Genomic DNA, 18,156 nt, shown 5'->3' on the forward strand with positions numbered 1-18,156 from the left:
AGCAACAGCAATGGGAGATGCCCCATCACTGTTTTTTCACAGACTGCTGCACCCAAGGCACTCCTGAGATAGAAGCATTTCCTTCCATTAGCTTCCAAAGGATGTTGCTCCACTGGTTGCTAAAAACTCAATTATTTTCTCAAGCTTTTAATGGTCATTACTATTGGCTGGTTGTATTTGTCTGCCCTGGTGTATTGGCTATTTTATTTCCTCTTGCAATTTTAATGCATTTTCCCCTACTGTGCAGTACATTGCCTTCTAAAGATAGTATACTCTCTCTCTCTCTCTCTCTCTCTATATATATATATATATATATGCATGCACACACACACACACACACACATAACTATATTCTATGTATGTGCATACACACACACACACACACACACACACACACAAATGGCCCTCTAAATACTATGATAATATTGAATGAGGAAGGGGGAACATGATATCATTCCCTTTCTATGCACAGAGTCTGTTTTGGCTGAATGAAAGCTGAATGAAAATAACACTATTGTATTTAATGTTCCTCAGTTGAAATCATGTGTTGGAGGCATTTTGCTAGGAGCAATATCTTTCCAGTAAATAACTGCAGTGCATTTCTAGTGCGCATTGAGAACAGCTTGCTCAAGGGAAACCACAGAGAATATAATGATTCTGATCCAAAGCTGTATTTTCCTGCGAGCGTGCCCATCAATTGAGAACACATAAGGTACACCTCAGCTGAGATGGCTGTGAACACAAGTTGAATGTAACTTGTGATGCTTCCATTAAGATCACATTTATACCCCAAAGAGATGATTTTTTTTAAACTTATTTAACATCTCTGTACATATGAAATATATAATGCAAATGATTTCCTGCTGAAAATGGACTTCAGTTCACTCAGTGATTCCTAGTGATACAGAGTAAAACTGCAGTTGAGAACATAAAAAAGCCTCATGAGTCAAGCCAATGGCACATTTTATCCAGCAACTTGTTCATCATCATCATCATCACTTTTAATTTGTATACCACCTTTCTATCTTACAATACTCAAGGCTGAAGAAACAAAGAATTTACACCTTATAACAATGTAATGCAATACAAAAATGTGATAATTAAACAGCTTTAAAATAAGCAATCTACATCAACGAAAGTAACATTCGACAATCATTAGAATAGTATAGAATAATAATATCAGCATATAAAAATTAAACAGAAACCCACTCTTAACAATTACAATAAATACGGTAATTTCAAAACTACAACCAATCAAACAATGGCAAGCCACAGTACATAAAATAATACAATACAAATTGAGAATCAGAGACTGGAGAGTGGGGCAAGGCAGGTGAAAGGAGGCCTTGCCTGATGGAGTCTCTCCCCTCACAATGGCCAACCAGATGCTTGCAGGAAGCTTGCAAGCAGGACCTGAGAGCCAACTACACTGGAGGTAGAATCTGGTTAGTAGCCAGGTTTAGTAGTTCTTTCTAAATACGGTGGTACCTCGGGTTACATACGCTTCAGGTTACAGACTCCACTAACCCAGAAATATTACCTCGGGATAAGAACTTTGCTTCAGGATGAGAACAGAAATCATGCTCTGGCGGTGCAGCAGCAGCGGGAGGCCCCATTAGCTAAAGTGGTGCTTCAGGTTAAGAACAGTTTCAGGTTAAGAACGGACCTCCAGAACAAATTAAGTTCTTAACCTGAGGTACCACTGTATAAGAGTTCTGCTGAACATTGTAACATCTAAGAGCTTATGTAATGTGCTCATGATGCTACAATTTGTGTCTCTGACAGTAGTGCAATGATGGGTGGTGTCAAAATGGAAACACACTCCATAGTGACATTTGGACATAGGTAAGTTGAATTAAATGTTGTTGTTCTTTCCAGTGCTGAATATTCAGAGGGACATTGAATCTGAACGTGGAAGTTCTATCTAGTTAGCATGACAAATAGCCACTGACCAACCTATCCTCCAGGAATTCATGTAATCTCTTGATTTATGGCTGCCCTGGGGAAACTTTGCATGAGTCTGCCATGTCAACTGTAGTGTAGTTCTGCTCACACATGCAGCCCAAACTAATAAGTACTTCCCTCCATGCTACCTGAAGTAAATTTGAAGACCTTGCAGCCAAGCTTCAATTATTTCCATTTCTTCCAAATTAGTTTTGCCCAAAGCTTTGCTAAAAATAGGAACTGACCCTCAATTGCAACTCTTGAGGAGCATTTAATGGATAAAAGCAGAACTACTCATATTTAGTAAGCACAGCATGCCTCTTTAAAATGCCCTAAAGCAACAGTTATCTAATTTCATTGCTAACCTGACAGTTCTATTTAATACTTTGTCTCCTTGTATGAACTTTAGGAAGTCTATGATTCTGACTCATAAATATTACGTATGCGTTCTTTCTGTGAGAAATACAGGCAGAGAGAGAAAGATAATGAAACATTTTCTATATAAAGTGATACATTACTGCAGAATATATGCTCCATAATAGGTTTTGCACACAATTACTGATCCGTGTTGCTTTTACAAAAAAGAAGATATCAAGAACAGTGGCCAGATAGACACCTGAAGAAGACTTATAAATAAAACAAATGGTCATTGATGGAACTATCCTTCATGAATACAGTGTTCTACTCTCCACCCAACCCCAGAAATATCTCTAAGGACACCCATTTTGCCTGCTAAAAATAAGTTGGCTTCCTTATGGACAGTGCAATTCTATATGTGTCTACTTAGAAGCAATCCACAGTGAGTTCAATTAGGCTCACCCCAGTTTGGACACAGAGGACTGAACTGTAAATGTAGGAATGTCCATACTGCACAATCAACTATCTTCTGCAGAAATTAAGATTAATAAAATGTAAGTACAACCATAATACCAATTCTATCAATATATAAAAGCAGGACCAGAACAAAATTAACAAAACATAAGTTAATATAGCATGTTGAAGTCAGTAAAGCAGCACTAAAATCAATAAGTATCTACTATTCTTCTAATTAACTAAGTAAGCAATCCTGTAGCACAGTCCACTGAGATGAGTAGATTAGGATCCAGCAGATCTCCTGCTGAGCTAGGAGATTCCAAACATGGCCAGGCTATGCTGGATTAATTTCCTCACCCTTTTATTAATAATTGTTCAAAATGGATAAATGATTAAATGTGTATTCTAACGGGGGTTTTCCACAGTAGTTTTCTAAGGGACTCTAAGCTCCTAAATTGGTTAATGATTGGCTATGGATTGTTCTGTGCTGAGAGTGAACCTTAGATCAGGTGATTAAGGTATTGAGTTGCAAATTTGCCATCTTGGGAGGCTGGTGGACGGTTTTTGGTTCCTCTCAAACTCTGTGGAGTGAGGGTGTAAATGAAGCTCTCCAGGTAAACAGCCTAAGGCAGGATGTGGGGAGAGATAGACCTCCACTTCTAGGTCTGCTTGGATTACTTCATATTTTCTAAGATGCTGAGCCTGTGGTAGACAGCACAAGACATTGTATGGTTATTTTGTTTTTTAAACTTCTTTATTTAAAATTAAAATAAAACATATTATCCAGAAACATATCATCCTTATTTCCCCCCCTTTTCCTCCCTCCCCCACCCTCCCCCACAAAACCCACCCACCTCTACCCCCTAACTTCCCTCAGTTCCAGTCTTTGATTTCTCTAAGAATGTTGTTTTCTGCATTTTACACCGTTGTATAGATCCTCAAACTATTTAGCTGATTATCATCAATAGAAAAGTTTGTGAATGTTTATTCAAAGCCAGCCAAGGAGTCCAGTTCACTTTGTTGAGTCTTCAGATACTTTGTAAAGGGTTCCCATTCATCTTTAAAGTCACTGTTATCCTTGTCCCATAGCTTATATGTCAATTTTGCCAGTTCTGCATAGTCCATCAATTTTTCTTGCCATGTTTCTTAAGTTGGGGTTTCTTCAGTCTTCTATCCTTGTGCTATTAGAACTCTCGCGGCCATTGTCACATACATGAAGATGTTTTTTCAGCTTTTTTGGCAGATCTTTCCCTACAATCCCTAACAAAAATGCTTCAGGTTTTTTAACAAATGCTAAATGGAACATTTTTTTCCAATTCATTGTATATCATTTCACAATTTTTTTTAAATTACATTACAATCCCACCACATATGATAAAATGTCCCTTCCTTTCCCTTACACTTCCAACATATATTTGAACTAGTTTTGTACATTTTCCCTAACTGCACTGGTGTCGTGTACCATCTGTACATCATCTTCATGTAATTCTCCTTCAGTAGGGAACAATCTGTAAATTTTAAATCAGTTTCCCATAATTTCCCCCCAATCTTCCATCATAATGTTGTGACTTACATCTTGTGCCCATTTAGAAGAAGAAGAAGAGTTTGGATTTGATATCCCGCCTTTCACTCCCTTTAAGGAGTCTCAAAGCGGCTAACATTCTCCTTTCCCTTCCTCCCCCACAACAAACACTCTGTGAGGTGAGTGGGGCTGAGAGACTTCAAAGAAGTGTGACTGGCCCAAGGTCACCCAGCAGCTGCATGTGGAGGAGCGGAGACGCGAACCCAGTTCCCCAGATTACGAGACTACCGCTCTTAACCACTACACCACACTGGCTCTCCATGCAAATAATCATTGCATGGTTATTTTGGATGTATCATTTGATATTTCCATTTTGTTTTGAAGAAAGTTCTGCAAGTAAAATTTTGAAGAATAGCTTGGAGGTCTGGACAGTGTTTAATTCCAAAAAAAACCCCCTAGTTTTTTGTTTTGTTTTTTAATGTACCCAGTTGTTTCAAACTGTGCAATATCAATATCTGTGATACAATATGTGGATATTTTCTTACACCTTCCAAATAGACTTGTATTGTAAGGAAAATGACCCCTCCTACACAACAGTATGTCTCAAGGAGTGGTGTTTGTGTTGGTGCCAATTAGACATATGTAAATGCTGTCTTTTGATTTATGAACATGCATAGGGCCAGGATTATCTGGGAGGAGAAGAAGCAATGTCGTCAAGTATTTTGTCACGCAAAGCCTGCAGAAACAAACACCCTCGGTGGAGCTTTCGGTTTTGTGCATTGCTCAATCCTTATCAGTAAAGCTGGCTTAATAACTTCATTTTCTAGAACAGTGGTGCCTAATAACTGCAACTTCTGGACTGAGCAGTAGTGCTCAGAACTGGCAGTCTAGTCTCACACTGTCTGCAAGTCAGCAGGCCTTCATTTATTGCATCAGAGAACATCAGAGAAAGGGGGAGAAGATGGCTCCTTACTGGGTCCCTGACACTGGAATAAGACAGGCAGAAATAAGCAAGCACAGCAGTAGCGAGAAAAGTTTGAGGCACCTGGCGTCTTCAAAGTGTGTCAACAATTTGATGGGCATTTCTTGTAAGGTTTTAAATGTTAATGCAGACGAGCTGGGGGGGGGGGGACATCCAAAACAAAACGGCAGCTTCAAATGATACAAGCAGCTTTTTTCATCCTTCTCCTTATCCCCTTGATACTTGAGAGCTGCAAGCAGCAAAAACCAGGAAAGGTACACAAAGCAATACAGAATGAAGAGTGGGAAAGAAAAGCATCATCTGCTTCTGCCCTTGTGGGGTTTTCGTTGAACAGGTTGAGGAACACCTCAGTCAGGAATTAGTGGATCGGCGTTTCATGGGGACGGTTGTGTCAACTGCAGCTTCTCCTCCCAGAAAACCCAGGCCCATGGCATGCAGGGGCAGCAATAAAAGTCTTGCAGAGAGGTATTGACAAAGTGGGCAGAATTCCAACTTTTCCCTGCTAGCAGAAGGGCTCTAGGGGACGTACCACCAGCTGGCACGGAATAGAGCAATCCTGCTAGGGTAAAAAGGCAGAGGCAGTGAGCTGTGAACAACATCCCAGTGAGCCACCTGGCAATTCTCTAGAGAGCCTTCTTTCATCACTTGGTATATTTTATTTCCCTGCAGATCACAATCTTTATGAAGAACTGTGCTGCATTTTTTTACCCCTTTGCTTTGTGAATTCCCAGAAGCAACAACAGGGGATCCTCCAATGTAAATTGGAATAATCTTTGGAAGCTAACGTTTCTAGCCTAGATATCCTCCCCAAACATTTGTCTGTGATTGACACCACTGTAAAAACGAAAACAAGAAAACAACCCACCTAAAAATACATGCATATTCTCTCCCAAATTATGCTACACCGCAGATGCTCAAAAAGTGGAAGGTTCACAATGCAATACTTGCCTAACTGATAGGCATCGGACTGCATTTAAATCTCAGGTTTGTGTTGTTTGTGAGTTGAAGTTTTTGTTTCCATTAGCTTGCATTCCAAGCTGTATATATAGGTCCAAGGTAGCTTGGTTCACTTTAAATCACAAAATAAATTTCTCCTCCATCTCTACTGCAAATTTGCTACAAAGTAAGAAACTGCAATCCTAAATAAATTTATTCTGGTAATAAGTCCCACTAACACTTGGGGACTTCCCCCCAAATGAATATACATAGAATTCCACTGTTCATCTCTTACCCCTTGATTACCCCAAACTTGACTCTCAGTCAAATAATCTGTGAGTCTTTTCTACTGAAAAGAGACTCTGTTTTGTGTGCAGGTGTGGGTGAATACATTCAATGTGTGTTCTTGCTGATATGAAAAATATGTCTCTGGTGATTAAACTGTGATGGCTTTAGACAGGTAATGAAGATGCATGTGTAAACTAGTTCCTAGTGACAGTCCTCTAAAATCTCCTTTTCTTTTGAGACACACCCTGCATCTGGCAGAGTCCCAGGACCCATTTTAGTTTAGGTATGAGCACAGCTATGTGATTCTACTCTGCAATATTTTTGCAGAGAGACCTAGCGGCATCTGTGTGTGCCTGGGTTGGAACATGCAAAATGGGGTGCACTACTTGGTCCCCCGATCTCAATCTCTGGCATGGCTTGGGCGGAATTTTAATCTTATCTGGCATACCTGGGACATGCAAAAGAGCTTCCCACACTGTTCTGTAGATGCCCCTAGGCCTCAAACATGACCAGCGCGTGGTGAAAACGTTCTAGTTTGGGTGGAATTTGGGAGTGTCCTTAATTAAGCTTAGTAGGATATTGACATTGCCAGCAAATAATTGCTCTGTTCCTTGTTCATTGTCAGGCACAAGGGCCAAAAAATACTTGGGCAACACTGATACTGTTATCATAATATTTCCATAATACCAAATTGGGTGTTCCCATTCCTAACATTGCCCCAACACCAGGGATTCAAGGGTATTCAAGGCCACAACTTTGGATGAAGGGTGGTATACAAATTTATTTAATAATAATAATAATAATAAGATGAAAACAAAACAAAACAGGTAAGTTGTAAAGCGGGGAGGGAATGCTTCAAATCCCTGCAATATATATTGTGCAGAACAGAGAGCAGTTCATGCATCAATCAAAATGAAGTGATACAATGAAATGTCTAGCGATATAGGGAAAACACTAGCATTCAGAAATGCAGAAGAACATGGCATTAGGTGGGTGGAACCAGAGCTTAGTATGTTTTGCATACAGAAGGTGCCTGGTTCAGTTCCTGGCCTTTTCGCTTAAAAGGATCAGGTTACTACAACAGGAGTTGGAAAAGCAGGGATGGAAAACAGGGGATGGAAAAGCATGAAAACCTGGAGAGTTTCTGCCAGTCAGAAAAGACAGTACTGGGCTAGGTGAGAAAAACATGGTATAACAAAGCTTCCCAGGACAGCCCCCATCCCTTTCCCCCCCAATTCGCACAACAGACGAATGCCAACAATAGAGGAATTTTCAGGCTGGTAGCATAAGGTGATAATGCGGGAATTTACTAGTAAAAAGACTCATATTTTCTCATGCTCATGAGCTTGGAAGTGTGAGAGTTTTGCACCATGTAACAATGCAAACAACAGGGGCAGTTTAGGAGATGGGCTATGACAATCATTCTTTGTACGATGATTCACAGGCTCTTCGAAAACATTGATAGGAATTCTGTTTCCCAGCAGAATGGGAAAACTGTCAATTTAATCTTCTCACAGTTTCTCCTTTTTCCTACCTTAAGTTGAGTTCTCCATATTTCCTCATCAGTTTGTGTTGTTGTTTTCAAATCCTTTTGTAAATTCACCAGCATTTTAGTGCAAATTTATCCTAATGTATTGTCGCACCCATCACCTTCTTGTATAGAAGGTATGCACATTTTTACAAAGCAATTTCTCTCAATATAATGCATGACATTTTCCCTAATGTATCCATTTCAATGTACATTGTACCCAATTATATAGATTTTTGTATACGCTGCTTGACTGGAGAACTGCATTGCAAAATTCAGAGAAGTGTGAATTTCGATGAATGTGTTTTGGTTCGTATCTTGTTTTAGAAAGTGCAACTTAAATGTAGACTCCATTGATTTTCTCCTCCATCCTTATTTCCTAGGCAGGGAAATTTATTGTGAAATATTTCCTCTATCCCTTTTCCATTCTTCTTTCAGAGCCTGCACATCTTGGGACAATGGTGGTGGTTGTGCAGCTTACCCTCTCCTGAGGCTGGTTTTAATGCTGCTCCTTTATCCAATCATATAAGAATGATGCAAATTGTAAGAGACTGAAAAGGTCACCTCTGCATTGTCTCCTATTTATGTTAGCCCAGTGAGCAGTAAACCTGAGGCAAAGTACACAGCAGCTCGTATCTCTGGCAAAGCAGCAAGTAACCTTAGCAAATGAGCCACCAAACATCCTCACAGTCTGTTCTGGAAATAGTGACCACATACAGGATCGCTGCTCAATGTCACTGTGTTGTTTACAGTTAGCTCCCTCTTGCAGTTTCCACTTCAGAATTATTCCTGCCCCTCACCTCACCTCCAGTTTCAGCTGTCCAAGATATGAGCCACTTTTTATTGGGAATTCTGTACAAACATGACAGATCTCCAAACAGGCTAAAAGAACTCCTATTATATTACAGAACTTGGTTAAAGGCCAGATTAAGTCAGAAACCAATAGCATGAAACCATGCAATAAATCTGTACTGTGATAAATCAATAGTCTGTTTCTTTGCTTCATTTGATCTATTTTAGGATGCTTCTGGGATTTAGTTTTCTGCCCCAAATTCCCAAGCCATAAACTAAACTAAATAAATGTATCTAGGGTATCTTTTACCACTATTATACCATGTTTAGTTTTTTAGTTCAGACCCTGCCTGGAGTATTGTGTCCAGTTCTCGGCATCATGGTTTAAGAATAATATTGACAAGCTGGAATGTGTGCAGAGAAGGGCAACCAAGATGATCCTGAAACCAAGCTTTCCAAGTAATGCTTGAAGGACTAGGTATGTTTAGCCTGGAGAAGACAAGACTGAGAGGTGAAATGATAGCTAACTTCAAATATTTGAAGGGCTGTCACATGGAAGACAGACCAAGCTTGTTTTCCGCTGCTCCAGAGAGAAGAACCCAAACCAATGGATCTAAATTACAAGAAATGAATTCTCTTTCAGAGTTACACAATCAGTAATTTTTAAGACCACTTTCCACAATTTGTCCCAATCTTCCATTTGTATATTATGTCCTAAATCTTGTGCCCATTTAATCATTACACATTTAACCTCCTCATCTTTAGTTTCCCATTCTAGCAGTAAATTATACATCTTCTTCAATATTTTAGTATTATCATCTATGATTTCTCTTTGAAATCTAGTTAGAGTATGTTGTTGTTGTTATTTTTAAATACCTCATTTATTTGGAAATACTGCAACCAGTCATTAACATATTCTCAAATCTCTTCAAAATATTTCAATTTTAATTTCCCTTCTGTTTCTATTAAGAGATCTCTATATGTAAGCCATTTTTCTTTCTTATTTTTCTTAATTGATGTTGCTTCTGTTAGTGACAACTACCACAGGGTCTTTTGTTTTAATAAATCTTTGTATCTTTCCCAAACTTCAAAAAGTGATCTCCTGATTATATGATTGCAAAATCCTTTATGCACTTTCCCTTTATCATACAACAACATGCCATCCAAATCTCTGATTTCTAATTAGGTATTATATGGCAGGAGCTGACAAAAGCTATGACAGCAGCTACGATTCTGCTAGCCCCAAAATGGAAAGACAACAACATACGAACGAAAGAAGAATGGCAAGCTAAACTCCTGGAATATGCAGAAATGGCGAAACTTATGGGAAGACTTAGAGACAAAGGTAACAGAGACTCTAAAAAAGATTGGGAATCATTCATGTTGTATTTACAGAAATATTGTAATGAGATGGACTCGCTAGCAGGGTTTGAGTAAACACTTACAATTAAGAAAACATGAGGAAAGGTTAAGAAACAATAATATGATAATTAAATGTAAGATGTAACTTGAAGAAAAAGAAAGGATGAGAATATAAGAGCATTTAGCTAAAAAATATATGAAAAATAAGACAAAAATTAAGCAGAAGCAGCAAGTAGTTAAAGAACCAGAAGGGGAAGTTGGGGGAAGTCACTGGGTGGGAGTTTTGTTTTGCTTTATTGTATTTTCTTTCATTTGATAAATGTGTTGAATATTAAAATATAAATTTAATTTTAAAAATTATTAAAAAAACAACAACAAACAAATTACAGGAAAGGAGACTCCAACTAAACATTCAGAAAACTTTCTGACATTAAGAGCTGTTTGACGGTGGAACGGACTACATCAGAAGGTGATTGACTCTCCTTCCCAGAAGGTTTGTAAACAGAGGTTGGGTGGCCATTTGTCAGGGATTCTTTAGCTGTGATTCCTGCATTTCAGAGGGTTGGAATAGAATATCCTCAGGATCCTTTACTGTTGGACTTTTGCACCAAGTGTGTGCAGCAACTGGGGCATAGAAATTAAAGGCTGTTCGCAATATCTTTGCTTAGTTTTATTTCCAAAACGTAACTGTCAAATGTTGGAAGCCATCACTCCTCCTCACCAGCAGCTTACAAGACATTTGAACACAATAGGGCATCCTGATCAAATTTGCAGATGACACCAAACTGGGAGGGGTGGCTAACACCCCAGAGGACAGGATCACACTTCAAAACAACCTTGACAGATTAGAGAACTGGGCCAAAACAAACCAGATGAATTTTAACAGGGAGAAATGTAAAGTATTGCACTTGGGCAAAAAAAATGAGAGGCACAAATACAAGATGGGTGACACCTGGCTTGAGAGCAGTACATGTGAAAAGGATCTAGGAGTCTTGGTTGACCACAAACTTGACATGAGCCAACAGTGTGACGCGGCAGCTAAAAAAGCCAATGCAATTCTGGGCTGCATCAATAGGAGTATAGCATCTAGATCAAGGGAAGTAATAGTGCCACTGTATTCTGCTCTGGTCAGACCTCACCTGGAGTACTGTGTCCAGTTCTGGGCACCACAGTTCAAGAAGGACACTGACAAACTGGAACGTGTCCAGAGGAGGGCAACCAAAATGGTCAAAGGCCTGGAAACGATGCCTTATGAGGAACAGCTAAGGGAGCTGGGCATGCTTAGCCTGGAGAAGAGGAGGTTAAGGGGTGATATGATAGCCATGTTCAAATATATAAAAGGATGTCACATAGAGGAGGGAGAAAGGTTGTTTTCTGCTGCTCCAGAGAAGCGGACACGGAGCAATGGATCCAAACTACAATAAAGAAGATTCCACCTAAACATTAGGAAGAACTTCCTGACAGTAAGAGCTGTTTGACAGTGGAATTTGCTGCCAAGGAGTGTGGTGGAGTCTCCTTCTTTGGAGGTCTTTAAGCAGAGGCTTGACAACCATATGTCAGGAGTGCTCTGATGGTGTTTCCTGCTTGGCAGGGGTTTGGACTCGATGGCCCTTGTGGTCTCTTCCAACTCTATGATTCTATGATTCTATGATTCTACAATATAATGCAGTTTCAATTAACCAATTATCCTATCACATCCCTTTCTGCATCTGGTGCAGAATGCAACTTTCTTTCTAATTAGGAAAAAAGTTGAGAGACCACAGGTGTGAAGCGAAGTAGGTCAAACTGTAAACATTCACCTGTGAGCTTCAATTAACCAACTCTGTTCCTGCGTAGCATCATTGACCACTTTAAGATAAAGAGAAACCAACATTTAAACTCTGTGTTTCTGTGTTTTGATGGATGCAATATTTTGTTCTGGATGAGGGACAACCAGTAATTGTTAACCCTATTAAGGAGACAGAACCGGCTGGCATGATGGGAGGAAGCTAGGATCCAGAAAAGCCTGCATCATTTCCTGACTTCTTAGGGGGTGAGACAAGGTTATCATTCTGGATTTAAAGCTGCCTGTGCAACTTGCTGAGGAGGAGCGTTGATGGAAAGCTGTGCAAACTGCTTCACCACATAGAATCCATTTTCATGTTTTGCCTTTGTAGAACCAGAAAGGTATAAGGAGGCTCAAAAATACTCATGTCGGATTTCTGCAGAGTAAAGATGAAGCCTCGGTTTCAGTGATAGCTAGAATGTGATGGGTCTATCACCCTTCAACTCTAGGTGATTGCCCAAGGTTATAAGAGCAGCATTTGTGATAAAATATTGTTTTTAAAATTGCTGGATTGATCAGGAAGGCTTCCATTAGCACTTCTAAAAGATACTGTGGTTTTCTGACCCGATTTTGAGATTTATCTTAAGCACAGATCTTACCAAACATCCTCAGGCCATGGCCTCTTTCTTCCATAGCAAATGGTTTGTTGCTCTTAGCCGGTTCTTTCCAATGAACACTTCCTTGCCTTCCATCTAGCAGAGCATATATTTACTGTTATAGAACTGTATTCTGTATTGTGCTAATCTCGTCCTCCTTGGTAGTGAGCCAAGCAAATCCCCACATGATTTATGATGATTGTATTCCTTTTGTGTGTTGGGGGTGGGTGGGAGAGAGGAGATAATGTAATTCATTGCTGCTCCAGCCATGAAGGGCGGTTCCAGCTAGAGGACTTTTTGGGATTCCAGCGTGCCGAGATTCTACATGCCCGACACCCGCAAGCGACAGGTAAACTGTGCCAATCCCTGAGATGATCTCTTTAAATCCACGCAGCAGGCATTGTATTATCAGGCTCATGGGTGGCATAATCCAGAAAAGAGAGACACTGGCATTCTCTCTTGGATGTGCACTCTTTTCTCGTAGGTATATCTTTGCAGTACCACTGCTTTCTTCCCTTCAAGATTGCAAGGAATTGTCATAAGGGTGAGTTCTAGGTGTTAGGAAGTCATATTGTTCATATTGTCCTGCCATGTTGGACTTGGTGAAATCCCACCCCCAAGAAACAGTGGAAGGCTGACCCACTTATAATAATAATAATATTTATACCCCGCCCTTCACTGGTTTAAAAACCAGGCTCAGGGCGACTAACAGCAAATATAAAACACTGATTAAAATGTGACTTAAAAACAGCATAAAAACACAACATAAATGGAGTATGAATGTCAATAAAATTCAAAAATTCAGGTTCAATTGGAATGGGAGGGGGGACCCAGTCAGTAAGCATGAAATGATTACCAGGGCTAACTGGCCAAGTTGCTCCTACTAGGGCCAGCAAGGAGACCAGGGAAGAGTTTAAATGTGGGGTCCCAGAAAGGGTTTCTTCATAAAAAAGGAAAGGGAATGGAGAATCAGGCTAATTCAAATTGAAGACCAGGCGGAATAGCTCTGTCTTACAGGCTCTGCGGAAGGAGATCAATTTTCCACAGTGGAAAATGGGGTGCTGTGTGGCTGGTGACAGTGGTGGGGCTCACTGGGGCTCTGAGGTCCTTGCAATGGAGCTTTACAATGGGAATGCTGCTAAGATAACAAGTTACATCCATGTTCTTTGGTGGTAGTGACTGCAGGTAAATAAATTGCACTGGGCACACATTACTAGGTAGTGGCGGGCAGAGGGTTAATGTCATTCTGGTACGTTCAGGCCTGGAGTCCAGAGCCTGTTTTCCCCATCTTAGCAGAAGTGCAAAACGCCCCCCCCCCCCCCGTTATGATTTGGAATGCAGATTCAGTTCAGATTTTATTATATTTTACGTAAGTGAAGTTACTTAACCTTTGCATCATGATGCAACCATTTTCCCTGTCAAGTAGGTCACATGGTCATTATAAGAGTACCTACATTTTAATCCTTTACTTTTAGGCATTCAAATATGCATTCAAAGGGGGAGGGAGACACATGAAATTGCCACTAAGAATACCATGCTTAAAACATCACCTGTATCACAATCACCTTGCAGTAATAAAAGCTAGCATGCTAGAAAGAAGTTTAGGCAAAAAATAATTTTCTATGACATCCTAGCTTTCCTGGCTTACAGATATTTTTAGTCCCCAACCGAATTCTAAAGTACTGTCCATGAAGGACTAGGCCACTCCTCACCCCTGCCCCGCTAAAATGGTCAGTCACAATGGTATGAACACAATTCAGCAAGTTTTTTAACCTTAAACCTAGCATATATCTGAAATCAAGTTCCTGGCCCAAGCTATGTCAGCCTAGCAAGCCAGCAGTTAAATGGTGGTTAAATTGAGAAGAGTTTTAACATGCTTTGAATAATGTTGTAATAATAAAGGGAGGAAGCTGCTCTACCCTTTGCCAGGCTATAGAGTTCATTTTGGGCAGGGTTTTAAGTTTCAGAACAATTTCATCATGACAGTTCTAAATATTGGGTGGCACTTTATTGCTATGTTACAATATCTGTAATTACAAATTATAATTAAGTGCATTTCACAAGATTATTTTTAATGTCAGGGCAATGTCACAGGGCATGGTGGAGTATTTAAAAATGAAATGGAAAATCCATTTTAGTTAGCCACCACTCAGAATATATATATATATATATGGAAAGTGATATGTATTCCCAACTAACCCTCGCCTGAGCCACAAACACTCTTAACTGGTGCATTGCTTCTTTTGTTATCTCAGATATATGGGAATCTCTTTCAGTTTTGCCCCAGGTTGTTTGGTAGATATTAATTCCTCTTCTGATAACCAAAAGTGAGCCACCAGACTCAGGACTGCAATACCCAAAGGACGACCTCTCTACATATGAACCTACCTGGACCCTGAGATCATCCTCTGAGGCCCTTCTTTGTGTGTCTCCTTCACGAAAGGTCCAGAGGGTGGCAACATGAGAACGGGCCTTTTCTACAGTGGCTCCCCATTTGTGGAACACTCTCCCCAGTGAGGTTCACCTGGTGCCTTCATTATACACCTTTAGGTGCCAGGTAAAAACGTTCCTCTTTAACCAGGCCTTGGGCTGATTGACATCCGATGCCCTTTTAAATGTCATATGAAAGGAGGTATTATTGATTTGTTTCTGTCCTTATTTTTGTCATGTATTTTGTGTTTTTTATATTGTAATCCTATGTTGTGAACCGCCTTGGGATCTACAAGTATAGGGTGGTATACAAATTTAATAAATAAAACAATAAATAAATGAATGAATAATAGTATTGGTGTACAAAGCCTAGCTTCAGGCACAAGCACCTAACAGTGCACCTACACCATTATCAACAAGTCCCTGGCATTTTCAAGTATGGTTGGGAATGTCCCTTTTCTCAAACCCTAGAGTGACCTTCACCAAGATGTTAGACTACAGCTCCCATGCACATGTGGTTAGCATATCAGACTAGCATACTCTCCAATATGCCACAGAGGAAAATTAGGGGCCACACTCTTGCAGGAGCCAAAACAGGTCATCCCAGGATCCAATCAGAAGCCATGCTGGCTTCCGTAATTATGGGATGTCCTGCTTAAAGCGGGACAGTTGAGAGATATGGACTAGGACCTGGGAGACCTGGGCTTAAATCCCCACTCAGCCATGAAGCTCACAAGATGACCTGGTCTTAGCCACCAACTCTCAGCTGAGCCTACCTTCCAGTGTTATCATGAGGACAATATGGAGAAGAGAGAATAGTGTACAACACATCAAGCTCCTTAAAAGATACAAAATGTAATAAAAATAAAATAAATAACCATCTAGAGGGCACCTATGTTGGAGAAAGCTGCCCTAGAGAATTGCTGAAAGTGAGTGTTGACAATATTGAGCAAGACAGACCAACGGGTCTGACTTGGTGTAAACCAGCTTCCTATGACCCTATGAAACACATTTCCCTCCAGAGCAATGAAACGTCTACCATATTGGTAGAAGCAGGCAGAACAACCTCATTTTCAGTTTCTTGTCCTAGTTTATCATGAGATGAGGATGCCCTTTCCCTCAGCATTCTCTGAATTGTCATCAAAGCTTTGAAAGGAAGCAGGTTATCAAAACACCAGCAACTGAGCAGCCGGCAATCCTTGCAAGCCACACATAGATAATTGCCACTGCTGTGCACCTGGATAAATTGCTGCTTTCCACAGAAGCAAGGGAAGCCCTCAAAATGACTGGCATGCTGTTATAGAGAGGGTCCTGTTTTGTCCTATTTTGCTCCAGTGGCCTGGGGGCTTTTCAACCTCTCCTGCCGGCAGTCAGAGCTGCTGGAATAATCATGCCTGGAAGTGTTAGCATTTGATTATTGTCCTCTTAATGGTGAACATTAAGGGAAGATCCTTTGAGGCTGAAGGAATGAGTCAAAGGCTAAAGTTGCAATGTTGTTCTCTTGCCAAGATGACCAAAAATGCAGGCATGCAGGAAAATGTCTGGGGTTTGATATGGACTCTGGGAAAGCTGCTTGACTCTTTCAGCTTTTGCTTTGAAAAATGAAAAATGAAACATAAGGGAGGAGGGAATCACTCAGATGGTGGTCAGACCAATCCCAGTCCCTCATCAGTGAGGCTGGAGGAAGACTGGAAGAGGCAGAAGTTTCCATCTGGTGGGGGGCAGTGACCCTCAACTGCTAAAACATGGGTGAGCAGAAGTTCCCACCAGCATAAGTAAAGGTAAAGGGTAAAGGGACCCTGACCATAATTCCAGTCGCGGACGAGTCTGGGGTTGCGGCGCTCATCTTGCTTTACTGGCCGAGGGAGCTGGCATTTGTCCACAGATGGCTTCCGTGTCATGTGGCCAGCATGAGTAAGCCACTTCTGGTAAACCAGAGCAGCACACAGAAACGCCGTTTGCCTTCCTGCTGAAGCGGTACCTAGTTATCTACTTGCACTTTGATGTGCTTGCAAACTGCTAGGTTGGCAGCAGCAGGGACCGAGCAACAGGAGCTCACCCCATCGCAGGGATTCGAACTGCCAACCTTCTGATTGGCAAGCCCTAGGCTCTGAGGTTTAGACCACAGCGCCACAAACAGGGTGTTTTAGGGCAGAGAGAGAGGATGGGGAGGAGATGATCCACTAAGCCAGTTCAGCTACCAGAGCCCAATTTAGGTCTCTCTGCTTATGCCAACCTGGAACTGCCATGGTGAAAAAATGGATTTTTCCTGCTAGTGGTAAAGTCACTTCCCTGCCCTTTTTAGCTCCACTACTGCCTCTCAGGTGCTTGGCTTGCTCCCAGATTACCTTAGTTCTTGATGTGCAAGACATAGCAAAGGAGTTTTGGTTTAGTATTTCCATTATGAATTAGAGACTACCGCCAGCTCATGGAAATCAGACTAATTCCAGGCAAAATCTCTCCCTGCTAGCCAGAAGTTTCCATGTGTAGATATTGTAAGCAATTTGTGTGTCGAGGCCCCCAAGCCACCCCCTAAATAAATCACAATTCACACAGAATTTTTGTTTAAGGTTTTTGGCATAATTTTGGCCACAACTTTATTAAAATACATAATGTAAGTGGTTGCTTAGGCATTGGTTACAACTATCTGTCCCCACGCCAAGGGACAGAACTGACTTCTGGATTCCAGTGAAAGCCAGTAAGGGAAAACAATATTGGGAAAAGAATGGGGCAGGGCACCATACCGTCACCCCTGCCTGCACGCTCCCAGGGGCTTGCGTGGCCCAAGTCCCTTGCCAGGGATTTGGACAAAAGCATGGCAAACCCCTGGATTCCTTTAACGGAATTCCCTTGCAGCAGCAGCATTGGAGGGGCAGGCATAGCCAACACTTACTCCTCCACCAACCAATTTTAACCAATGCCTAACTTACAAGCTATGACGATTTGCTACACAGTAGGCAAAAACCAAATGGCACCAGCCAATCTGCCAAATGGACAAAATTCCTACCAGGCCCCTGCCCCAAAGCAGACAGGCATAGCAATGTCAAACGCAACAGCCCTAAATTAGGGAGGGTGGGCAGGCGATCCGATGCACGCAGCAAAAGAGACTGTACCAAGCTGTGTGCCAAGAATATATAA

This window comes from Podarcis gaigeae (assembly GCF_964106915.1).
Source record: "Podarcis gaigeae genome assembly, chromosome: 4".
NCBI classification, from domain to species: Eukaryota; Metazoa; Chordata; class Lepidosauria; order Squamata; family Lacertidae; genus Podarcis; species Podarcis gaigeae.